The sequence below is a fragment of the Nicotiana sylvestris genome, chromosome 1, assembly GCF_000393655.2.
Source record: "Nicotiana sylvestris chromosome 1, ASM39365v2, whole genome shotgun sequence".
Taxonomy (NCBI): domain Eukaryota; kingdom Viridiplantae; phylum Streptophyta; class Magnoliopsida; order Solanales; family Solanaceae; genus Nicotiana; species Nicotiana sylvestris.
In genome coordinates this window covers 110,721,412-110,734,696 of record NC_091057.1, presented here as the reverse complement: position 1 = coordinate 110,734,696, position 13,285 = coordinate 110,721,412, and positions in this window count along the sequence as shown.

The following is a 13,285-nucleotide window of genomic DNA, read 5'->3' as shown; positions in this document are numbered from 1 at the left end:
GTATCGATGCGTCAGGTTTGTATCAACCATTGGACGGATAAGGATACTAGATGGCCCAGGCCCCTACAGACCGATCCAGCTCAGAGGAACCCTAATCAAATGTGCAAATACCATGGTACCCATGATCATAAAATTGAAGATTGCAGATAGCTGAGGGAGAAGGTTGCTCGTTTATTTAACGAGGGTCACCTTTGAGATTTCTTAAGTGATCGAAACAAAAACCACTTCAAAAACAGAGATTCAAACAGATAGAACGAGCAGGAAGAGCCACATCATGTAATTCACATGATCATTGGTGGGGTCGATATTCCTCAAGGATCGATATTTAAATACACCAAGGTGACAATCACGAAAGAGAAACAAACTCTGGACTACTTACTAGAAGAAACCTTGTCTTTCAACGACGAGGATACAGAAGGGATCAAACAACCTCGCAATGATACACTGGTAATATCTATCCTTATGACTACAATTCAAGTAAACATGTGTTGATTGATCTAGGTAGATCAGCAAATATTATTCGATCAAAGGTCTTAGAGAAACTCGGCCTCCAAAATCAAATCGTGCCTGCAGCTTGGGTACTTAACGACTTCAACATGGCAAGTGAAACCACCAAAGGGGAGATCGTTTTACCAGTAAATATGGTCGGGACCATCCAAGAAACAAAGTTCAGTGTGATCGAAGGCGACGAGAGGTACAACGCTTTGCTTAGGAGGCCTTGGATCCATAATATGAGGGTAGTACCCTCGACGCTTTATCAATTTCTGAAGCTCCCAACATCAGAAGGAATCAAAATGGTGTACAGTGAACAACCCGCCGCCGAAGAAATGATTTCAATCGATGAGGTAGTACCAGTATCGGTTCTTTCATCAGTAAAAGGATCAGAGTCGAAGGGAAAGCAAGAAGTCAAATAGCAACCACAGTCACTGGCCTCAGCCCAATCGGAGGAGCAGGGAACTTTCTAAGATGATGATTATATGATACCTCGAACCTTCATAATACCTGATGATTCCGATGCAACGAAGTCAACGTTCGAAGAGCTAGAACAAATCATACTGATCGAGTATCTGCCCGATCGTAAGGTATACACGGGCACGGGGTTAACTCCCAAGCTTAGGAAAAAAATCGTTCAATTCCTTTTAAATAACATGAATTATTTTGCCTAGTCCCACATAGATATAATAGGGGTCCCACCGGAGATCACTATGCATCGAAGGCTTGGACCCGAAGTTTCGCCCGGTGAAACAAAAGAGAAGACCTTAGTTCGAGGTAAAACATGCATTCATTAAGGACGAGGTAACAAAACTTCTCAATATAGGATCCATTCGGGAGGTAAAGTATCCCGAATGGTTAGTAAACTTAGTTGTAGACCCTCAAAAGGGAAACAAACTTAGAATGTGCGTAGACTATAAGGATTTAAACAAGGCATGCCCTAAAGATTCCTTTCCTTCTCCGAATATCGATCGCATGATCGATGCCACGGCCGGCCACAAAATCCTTAGTTTTCTCTATGCCTACTCTGGGTACAATCAAATACAAATGAACTGGAGGATCAGGAAAAGACTTTGTTTATCACTAAATACGATACCTATTGTTATAATGTAATGTCGCTTGGACTGAAAAATGCTGGTGCTACTTATCATCGTCTAGTGAATCGAATGTTCGAAGAACAAATGGACAAATCAATAGAGGTTTATATTGATGACATGTCATTTAAGTCCCTGCGAGCAAAGGACCATTTGAAACATTTATAGGAGACCTTCGACATACTGAGATAGTACAACATGAAGCTTAATCCGGAGAAATGTACATTTAGGATCGGTTTGGGCAAGCTTCTCGGTTTTATGGTATCAAATTGGGGAATTGAAATCAACCCCGATAAAATCAAGGCAATCAAAGACATCACAGTTGTTGATAATGTCATGACTATACAAAGGTTAATAGGACGCATACCTGCCTTGGGTCGTTTTATTTTGAGGTCCTCAGTTAGGAGCCAACTGTTCTTCTCACTCGTTAAGAAAAAGAATAATTTCTCATGGAACCAGAATGTCTATAGGCCTTGGAGGAACTCAAATGACACCTCTCAAGCCTGCCATTGCTTCACCCCCTAAAGGCGGACGAGCAACTTTACTTATACTTAGCGGTCTTGAAGATAGCGGTAAATGGGGTCTTAGTTTGAGAAGAGAAAGGTACGCAATTTTATGTCTATTATGTTAGTCGGACCTTAGGTGAATCCGAGACCCAATACCCACACTTAGAAAAATTAGCATTTGTTAAAATCGTATTTTCAATGTCTCCCAATTTGTGTTGTAACCACCTACTCCTTTCGCAACATTTTGCACAAGCCCAAACTCTCGGGTTAATTGGCCAAATGGGCCATCGAGATCAATGGGTACGATATCGAGTATCAACCCCGAACGATCAAAAAGTCTCAAATCTTGGCAGACTTCGTGGCTGACTTCACGCCAACCATCGTACCCGAGGTCGAAAGGAACTGTTATTAAAATAGGAAACATTATCCGGGGTGTGTAACCTCTTCACAGACGACGCTTCAAACGTGAAGGAGTTCGGTATCGGCATCGTATGCAATATTGGAAAGCAATTCGTCCGTAGCCAAGTGAGAAAGTTTTTCGAAGATCGCAAAAAAGGATACTATCAACACCATATCATCCTAGTGGGAACGAACATGCCGAATCGACAAACAAGCCCGTCATCCAAAATCTGAAGAAAATATTAAACGAAGCTAAAGGAAAATGGAGAGAAATGTTGCCCGAGGTCTTTTGGGCATATCGAACAACGTCGAAATCCAGCACGGGGCAACACCGTTCTCTTTAGTCTATGGTGCCAAAGCTCTGATACCAGTTGAAGTTAGAGAACCTAGCTTCAGGTTTCGTTATGCAATAGAGGAGTCAAATCATGAGGCTATGAATACAGGCCTTGAATTTCTAGATGAAAGATGGTAAGCCACCCTCGTTTGAATGGCTTCACGAAAATAGCGGATCAAAAGGTATTACAATCGAAGAGCCAATCTTCGACACTTTAAAATCGGGGACTTAGTTCTAAGAAAGGTCACCCTCAATACTCAAGACCCAAATTATGGAAAACTTGGCCCGAACTGGGAGGGACCGTATCAGATCCTCGAAATCATCGGAAAGGGATCCTACAAACTTGGCACGATGGATGGCGAACAATTACCAAACAATTGGAACGTATCACTCCTCAAATGATATTGTTGTTAAGGTATGACCTTCTCCAGTTTTGTCTATATTTTATACTAACCAATTGCAGGTGTTCATTCAAAGACATCGAAGGATTTTTCATCACAAAGTCCTTAAGACTGAAAGCACGCGTTGCAATCTTTTTCCCTTAGATCGTTTTTTGTCCCAAATCAATATTTCCAGCGAGGTTTTTAATGAGGCAACTATTGTTCGTGCTAACTTAGAGCAATTCAATAGTATCCGAGGCTTCTTTACAATCAACCTCGAATACTGGGAGGCATCACCCTCGGATGTCAACTTTGTTATTAGGAAAATACTTCGTGTCAATTGGGTCTCGATAGGTTAAATTTTGTAAGGACCAAATGGTCAAACGAACCGTGCCCATGTAGATTACTTGAGCCCTAAAGGCAAACATGTACGCACATATAATTTATTGAGAGAAGTATTTTTTCCTTGCCAACTATTTCATGCCTTAGAGAAATTTTTACTTTACAATTTCATACTTTTGGCCTATTGTGGATGCAGGCTTAAGGGCCGATCATAACTGAAGTTCAAACAACTTTCCGCATACCCAGGGACTGCCGACTAAAAAATTGATGTAATCGAATTATTAAAATCTCGAGATCGTAAGACCTTAAAAAGGCAACCCTCATTTTTATAGGCCACAACCACCCTACTCGAGGACTAACGCTTCGAAAATCTCAAGTCAAGGGCTATGTCCAAACTGATACGGTTTTGAGACGTCCGAATTCCGAAATAAAACAAGACTTCGAATATTTTCATAAAACCAGTTTAAAAAAAGGCTACCCTCGGCAAAATTATAAAGGGTTTTGATCACATCAACCCTCAAAAACCCTAAGGGGTACCGAATTATTCAAACTCTCGAACTATTTTCTCTGTTTCACTCTAAGACATTACGAAACACAAGGTTTTGATGTCACCAACCCTCGAAAACAGTGGAATATGAATACAAATTTATCTCATGCTAAGGCATAACAAATTTTTATGTGATTAACTTTTTAAGCCGAAAAGGGGGAAAAAGCCACTAATTCAAGGCCGTACCAGTCTAACTCAAAAGGCATAAGGGCCATATTATTTTTAAGTTCGAGGGATCATCCTCACTTTATTACGACCTAAAGGTCATCCCACTTCGAGTTCGAGCAAGTACTCACTCGACATTAGTTCGGCTTCGGTCAGAATTACCTGAACCTCTAACCTATGAATGCAATTTCATAAGGCATAAATAAAATAAATTAAAGACAGAATGGAAATGAAAAAACCTTTTATTTATCAAAAAGTTATTTACAAGGGCAACATGGCCCGATCGGAATTCACAAAAAGACCTTAAAAACTTCATCTTCTCCAGAAGCAACATCTTTGTCCTTAGAGCCTTCTCCACTCCCCGAGTTATCATCATCAGAAGAGAGCAACGCTTTGGCTTCGACCTCAAGCTCTTTTGCATTCTTGAACTCGACAGTAAGGTCGAAGCCACGAGCGTGAATATCCTCAAGAGTCTCTCATCGAGATTAACACCTAACATGTTCGGCAACCCAGTATGCTCGAGCCTGAGCATCTTCGGCAACTTATTTTGCTTGAACTTGAGCGGCCTCGGCGTCAGATCGGTAGACAACAACAATTGCCTCAGCATCGGCCTTAGCCATCTCAGCCTCAGATTTCGCTGCTGCAATCTTCGTGTCCAACCGAGCCTGTACCTCATCAATTTTCTTGGCTTGATCCAAGTTATTCTCTTTCATGACTTGAAGTTGGTTTTCGATTGTGGATAACTGATCTCGAGATGCCTCTTTATCCGAGGCAAGGTGATCCATCTTGTGTTTCCACATTGAAGCCTCCACCTCCACCTCATCTACCTCTCCTCGGAGTTGCACAATTGTTTCATGCAGCCACTGGACCTCTGAGATCGAATCATTAGACATCACTCCCAAACTGAGGCCATAACCGTCTAAGACTTTATTTACCTGCTCGTTCAGTTCATTTTGTTCTTTCTGGGCCACGACCAACTCAGCTCGGAGATTTTTGATTTTTTTTCTTTTTGCTCACCGAGAAGCCTAAGAGCATTTTTCTCCTCAGTAAGCCCTTGAATTTCAGCTTCATATAGGCTCGACTCTCTTCGAGGCTTAAAGAAAGCCTTATGATGGAGTACCGAGACCTACACAAATAGAAGAAAAAGAATTAGGCAAGGAGAGAAAAAACACAAGTATGAAGACTAATGTTAAAAAAATAAAAGTTAGGGCTTACCCGATTCAAAACTTGCTAGGCCTCATTAAAGAGACACGGTGCTCCCACCTCATCCATCAGAGCTTGATCTTCCTCGGTGACCAGACCTTGAAGGTAATTGGCCACCCTTACGGGGGCAAAAAAACCCGTGCATCCTCCGAGATCGTAATAATGATAGTCCGTTTGCACTCAGGGTCGACACTGGGGATCGAAAATTGACTGGTTAATCTGAAACTCAAGGAAGATTCGCCCAAGATCCTCCTCGGTACTCCCAAGTCATTCAAGCCAACGACATCGTCGACCCCGAAAAAATAACCTTAGAAAAGGTCCTCCCCCCGAGGGCGCCTTCAACCTGAGGGGCCTTTATGGCCTAAGCCTCCCGAACTTCCCCTTTCGAGAATGAAAGAAGCGGCGGGGAGTCTCCGATTTCAATTGCCCCAAGTAAGTCACTTGGGGCGTTCTCTTTATTTTGAAGGGCCTCGGAGCTGGCCCCTTCGGACATACTCGACGACTGTTCATTTTGGCGGGAGACATATTCGGTCTCCAACAACTCAGGGACTTTGGCCGGATCCTCTTCCAAGACCCCCTCAGTTCGAGGCGGAATCTCTTCAACCCTTACTGACTGAGAGGCCTTTGGAGCCTCGGTGTTCCTCTTTACTCGGGCCACCAGCTCGGAGTCGTCGTCTTCATTTTTTTCTTGTTCCTCTCTTAGACGCTGAACTACCTCCACAGGTAGGGCGACGATGTCTTCTTTGGCTTACGAGCCAGATTTTTCTTGGACTTTGGATCCTCGAAATTTGAGACCCTTTTCCTCTTCTTGTCCATCACCGATTTTGGGACCGGGGGCTAAGTTTCCTCCTCGCCAGACGGAGGCCTCATCGGCACATCTTGCCCAAGACCTGTAAAAGAAAAACAAGTATGAAGAGAAATTCAGATAGTGATTAAGGTTGTCGAGATATGCAAAATCTTACCATGACTTCGGACCTCCCATCTATCCTTCGACAATTCGCGCGATATGCGCTCATCGTGTGCAACCGTCGACACCAAGCTCCTAAAACAGTTCTCTAGATTGGGAATCACAACCAGCATCCAAACAACGGTTGCACCAAGTAAAACACCGGTAAGGAAGAATGAAAAGAGAAGATAATAAATATAAGATAAAAGGTGGAATTATACTCACGCTTCATATTCCATTTCTCTGAAAATGGCATGCTCTCCACTGGGATTAGGTTCGAGGTCTTCACTCGGATAAATTGTCCTAGCCAACCCCGGTTTGTGTCCTCATCCGTGCTCAAGAAGACCGCCTTCGTAGACCGATGTTGAGGCTTTATTAGCCTACCTCGATAAAGTTGAGGGCTAATATAAACGAATGAGATGGTCGAGGGTGAAGGGGAGCCCCTCGACTTTGCTCACAATAAATCGAAGCAATGTCACTATCCTCCAAAAAGAAGGATGAATCTAACCAAGGGTGACTTCGTACTTCTTGCAGAAGTCCGCTATGATTGGATCTAGAGGACCGACTATGAAAGGGTAGGTGTAAACACTCAAAAACCCTTCCACATGCGTAGTGATTGACTCTTCGGGCGAGGGCACCACCACGTGCTTGTCTACCCAGTTACAACCCTTTTTAACTAGCTTTAAAAGGCCATTGGTGATTGTGCATATGTACCACGACATCGGCTCACATCGGCCTGGAACCAAGGAGGTCTTTTCATCTTTGAAATCGGAGTCAAGGACACATGGTGGAGGAAAGAATTCTTCAGGGAGTGGCTCCGCCCCTGGTTGTCCGCCGATCGGCTTAGACGAGGAAACTTTTTCTTTCTGCGGAACAGTTTTGGATGTTTTCGCCATTTTGGGTTGAGTTTAAAGAAAGAAGAAGAGAATAAGACTTGGTGTTTTGAGAGAAGATTGATAACGAAACTTGAAGATTATGCAGAAAGGAAAACTTTAATGATGTAAAAGGCTTTGAAGATTAGAGCGGAGATTAAGAGTAAAGTTTGGGCAAAGAGAAGGAAAGTACCTTTATAGGATAAGATGAAAGTTCAGAACCGATAATGGCCGACAGCAACTGACAGGCATTTAATGCCTCGATATACGAATCGACGGGACATTTCGGTCACCTCTACCGCTTATGTCACAGTGCTTACGTCATGGTGGATCAAGGGCAAGTTCGAAGCCTCAATTTGTTTCTTGTCATTACACTCCAAAAAACGAGGGGACTATCTATATACGGCTAAAATCGGGGTCCACCCGATTTTGCTGATTTGTCGGCGCGAAGGATCGAAGACTGGGCACCAAGGCACGAAGACTGGGTACCGAGTTTGGGGTTCGAGATGCCTGTTGAGATCGAGGCTAGTAGTGATCGAGGTCAAATGGGACAAACATCGGTCAAGATCGATGGCTGTATAATAACAGAAAGGCGAGATATCCGTGACTGGTCGAAGAGCATGGCGATAATGTCGGAACAATCAAATCAAGTGCGGTTGTTTCGGCTAATCATGGGATTTACTCCCGTAATTAGAATTGTACGATAGATAGGAATCCTTTACTATATAAAGAGGGTTCTAATCATTTTGTAAAGACCGGATATTCACGCATATCAATGCAATACAATACTTTCTGTCTAGCTCATATACTTGTTCATCAGTTTGCTTATTTCTTAACTATTTGGGTACTGATCAGTTCGAGGGCACTCAAGCTCGAGGGCTGAATTACATTTCAACACTGGTTTGCTTTATCTCGTTATTAATTTCTACTACTACTAATCATTACATTTATCAATTGATATCAGGTGAAATCATGTCTCCTTAAAATTACTTTATAAGTTTAATTGTTATCCAATTTAAAGGGTAAACAAAAGGTATGAATTGCCGTCTATAATGCCTAAATTAAAATGGCGAGTAACCATATTCCTGTTAATAAGGTTAGTAAAATTTTCTTCATCTGATTAGCTATCCAGTCGATCGCTCAATTCAATGTTCATTGCAATTTACGTACCCATAAAGTAAAATATCTTTCTGCAACTACGAAATCAAATAACACAACATACATTTAAATCCCGAAGGAATTACATGGATCAACAGTTTTACTTGCTGGGACTGGGCCCTTCACAAGCTTGCTTGTGAAATAAATGATCTTAATAATGATGAAAAGGAAGCCACACGTGTGAAAATGACATATCACAAAATTTTAGATAAATTATTGTCCTTTCGTCCTAACCTAGAATTCAGAGATTTGTACATACAAATTTCATAATAGTAATTTTTTTTTAATATGTAAAAGGGACATTACCGGATGTTGTGATCATCCCGATAAGAAATTCATGAATTAAAGACAGTTTCTTCAAACAACATATTCAGAATTAGAAAATCAAAACCTATAAAAAAAAACGAACGCACAATCAAGCTAAACAATTGTGTTTTCTCATTTTAGTTCTATAGACAACCAGTTAACAAATCCTCGTGCATAAGATAATTAAATAGAACCGTATTATTCTAAAAAAACTAAAAAACAATTAATGGGTTGACTTTAACGAAGTCGTTGTATGCGAGAATTAGGAAAGACTCGGGGTCATGGGCCAAGGTAGAAGCCCGACTACGGATTTGATCGAATCCAATAATTTTGTTTAAATAATATATTTATATTAAAATTTTTGTAAAATATATACAAATATTAAATCGAAATCAACCTTATTAGGCATTGATATTTGCCTATCTGTTATACATTCAATTAATATGATGTACACCAGACTAGACCGTAGCAGAACTGCGTAAGTTCTGTCCACCATTTTATCACAATAATAAGATCGACTTTGACATTACAACAACAATGAATACTAGAAAAGGATTTTTCGTCTTCTTTAAATTAGAAAAAAATAGACCTTACCAAACTAGTATTAGGTTACATAAGAATGACTGTCATACAAAGACCTTAAACAACTACGGCAATTTTATGTTATTTTCAACAAACTATTACAAATAAAGTGGTTGTAGTTATGATATGCTTCTTCCTGTTAACCTTTACCTGGCTCATCCTAAGGCCTAAAAATATTAATTGAAGTACTATTATGACTCCCCAAAAACATATCTCACTAATTTTAAACAGAGAAAATAGTTAAATTGCTCATGGCTTCAAATTCTGCATATTTTCATGTCACAGTCGAGGTAATTGAAATCTTCCCAATTTATTCAGTAGGTATTCTTAATTTCCTCATATAAATAATTCTCACAAGAAAATACTATCTAATAATACTATCAGTGGTCCAATAAAATCTGGTAGGTGTAGCCTATAACTAGATAGTCATATTGTTATAGGTTCTTTGAATCAAGCCTGTAACAGGTATGGACATCTGAATATTGTACTGGATATTCATGTTAGTACTAGTAAAATTAGGCCAAGGACAGAGAGTTATAATGCCTAAAGTAGTAACTGGCAAACCCTAGAATGTAAGTAAAATATTTTGTGCAAGTAAGAAATCAGATGACAGGACAAGACAATATTTTCATATATATATATATATATATATATATATATATATATATATATATATAGAGTTAGATGGATCAGTTAATGTTACTTGCTGGAGTGGCGTGTAAATGAGTCCCTGCACAATCTTATCTGTAATTTTAATAAACGATTCTAATAATGAGAAAAGCCACACATGTGAAAATAACATTTTTTTTTTGTTGCCTAACCAGTCAATATCCAAGGTCCCTTTTTAAGTCACTCTTCATATTTTGTTTCTTTTTAAAAAAAAAATTATAAACATAAATTCAGCACGATCTCTCCTTGTTGAGGATGGAGGTATCTCATTCACCTAAGTGCACTCCTTGATGGTAACATATTATCAAAGACACATTGTTATCCTTCTGTCCTAAAATCAAATTCAGAGATTTTTACTGTGGGTTATATAAATTTAGATGGAAGCATTTGCCCAAATGTCTTTTTCTTAGGCCACTATTTAAAATTTGTCTCTTGTTAATTAAGTAGGCAAATTTTGTCCACAAAAAAAGATTCATCCAGCTATTATAAAAAGGCAAAATTAAACCTTTTGGACTAATGGGGACATAATAAAGAGTGGCCTGAAAAAGGTCATACGGTGGAAATAATCTATTTAATTAAATGCTACTTCTATTATTAATTGGAGTTAATAATCTAATAGAGACGCCCACATTGGCGATCTCCGTGGATTACATCCTATGTCTATGTGTAATAAAATAGAGTTTTTTAAATTATAAAAAATATCACACACACTCCCCACAAGGTTTCAATATACGCCATAAACTTGCAAATTACAAGTTGCAGCCATAGAATAATTTTCCCATGTCTTTAACAAACTATTAATTAAGATAGTTTTTTTTGTCAACAAATGCCTAATTCTTGGTTAGTAGGCCACATTCCTTTAATGTTTGTTGTATTTGATGATACATGTCATCCAAAGAAAAATAACTCTAGCTGTTATGTTCTTTTTTTCAAATTTATTGCACACATAAATTAAAGGTAATGTTGACCATGATAATGCTAGTGATTCATTATTATTAACCACGTCACTCTCTGACCGACGTCCTATGGTAATACTAATTGAAGCAGCATATGATTTTATAACTTTAAGTTCTTGAAAAAGAGTTCTACGTTCATACGTATACGCTATATCATTGGAGGCGAGACACTGGAATTACTGTTTACCCATAAAACGGTATAGTTGAATTCATACGTAATTTCTAGATAAGCGAATTAATTCGATCCTGAAATAATGAAATAATTTAAAAAATATATAACACTTAGCCTTGATATGAAGATGGAAAAGCGAAAGTAATTATTCCGGTAGCGAGGCCTCTAGGTGCAGTAGTAATAAAAACAAAAAGCAAGAAGATAAAATTGTATAGAGCTTTGAATAGATTATAGTATCAGTTTGGCAGAAAATTTGTGTCATTTACAATGATAACAGAACTCACTATTTATAGCTACGTCTAGGGAACAAGGTCCTAGAATCGTGTCATTCTTTAATGTCAATTATGAGGGCCATTGATGAAGGTGTAACGGTGAACATAAATGACAGATTCTTCGTAACGGAGAGTGCACTCAATGTTGTGGAATATTCTTCATTAATGCCACCGGGCGGAGGATATTTATTACCTCTTTATGAGTGTCATCCCTCCTGGTACCAAATGGGATAATTGCCTTTGGTCTCACGTGTCATTCTTTTAAGTGGCCGCCTGGCGTAGCATATTTTACCCTATACAGATAGTCCCCCTGCTTTCCGGTGACATTGCTTTATGTCACCGGAAAGTTGGTAGAAATACTCTTTTGGTGGGAATTACTATGATTTCTTCTGAAAGGCTTCTGATGGTTGAGGAGACACACGTCTCTCTGCATTTAATGTCCCGAACACGCGTCATCTCACGATTCAGTATAGCTTTTGCCAGTTATCGAGGTAATCATGGCCATGAATTTAGCCGTATAAACTTTTATGTATACGCATCAATCTTCTTCACTCATACTCCATAATTTTTCAAGCTTTCTAAAATCTTCTTCATTGTTCTTCAACCTTTCTTTAACTCACTTCAAACGGAAAAGCTTTCTTTAATCCAAATGGCTTCTTCTTCAAAGAACACCAGCTCTTCAAAGAGAAAGAGCAAACCCGAGGACTATTCTCCTCCAACAGTGGATTCTATCATCCCCAGAAGTCTTGTTACAACAAAGGACTTCGAAGAGAAATTTCCTTTGGCTATCCCTCGCATGTGGGTCGTTGGCAGATACCTTTTTCCATTTGTTTTTTCAAATATTCCTATTGTGAAGGAAGGTTGTTGCTGTCATGATTTGGACGTTGTTGCTCCTATCTAATAAAGTGAGTAACCCTACCCAAGGAGGGTTTTATATATTTTTACACGTACCCTTTTATTTTGGGTGCGTTCTCTTTGAGTGGAGAGCTTGACTCCGTTATTGCGAAGTTCTGCCTCCGCTACTAGGTGTGTTTGGCACAAGCAAGTCCTTTTGTGTGGAGGATGATTGCTTGTCTTCGGTGTTGGTGCCAAGAGACGGGAGATGAGCTATCTTTAGCTCATGTGATGAATCTCTATTCCCCCAAAATCTTCCAGGGAGGGGGGATGATAAATTTTAGTAAACACGACCACCTTGCTTTATTATCTAGCATGGATGACGACAACGATCGTGAGTGGATGGAATGGTTCATTGCAGTTACCACTAATAACATCATTCCAGCAATGACTTCATACTTTCCGAAAGCGTGGAACCGCACTCGTAAGCTCCTTGTTTAATATTTCTTTTATTAGGGATTTTTCCATATTCGTATTGATCCTCAATCCTTCGCCTGTTTCAGCAACTTGATGGGTTCTACCTAGGGTTGAAGGCTTGGACCAGTGGGTCCAAAAAATCTTGGATGTCACTAGGCCCGAAACCCGCACGTGGAAAGAACTGGCCCTCAAATATAGGTGGAAGGCCAAAAATCATGGTAACTTGGATTCACCTTGTTTCAGCTTTTTACGTGAAGAAATTGATTGATCCCTTCTATCTTTTTAATTAAATCAGGTCTACCCGTGGTCTCAGTTGTCATCCCCGAGGAGGATTTTTTGGCTGACCATGATGACGTGGTGAGGCTGCTTTAGGAGGCGCTTACTCGAATAGGTGTCTCCGGGCCTGCTTCGGTATAGTTGTTTCATTACGAAGTCCCCGGCTGGAGAACAAGTAACAAAAAAGAAGGCGTTCCTCCGTGGTGGAGGAAAGAATAAGAGGGCGAAGGTTATTGCCCCCGAGTCGTCTCCAGAAGTTGTGGTGGCTAGCCCTCCTCCCGGGTCGGTCATAGACATCGTGAT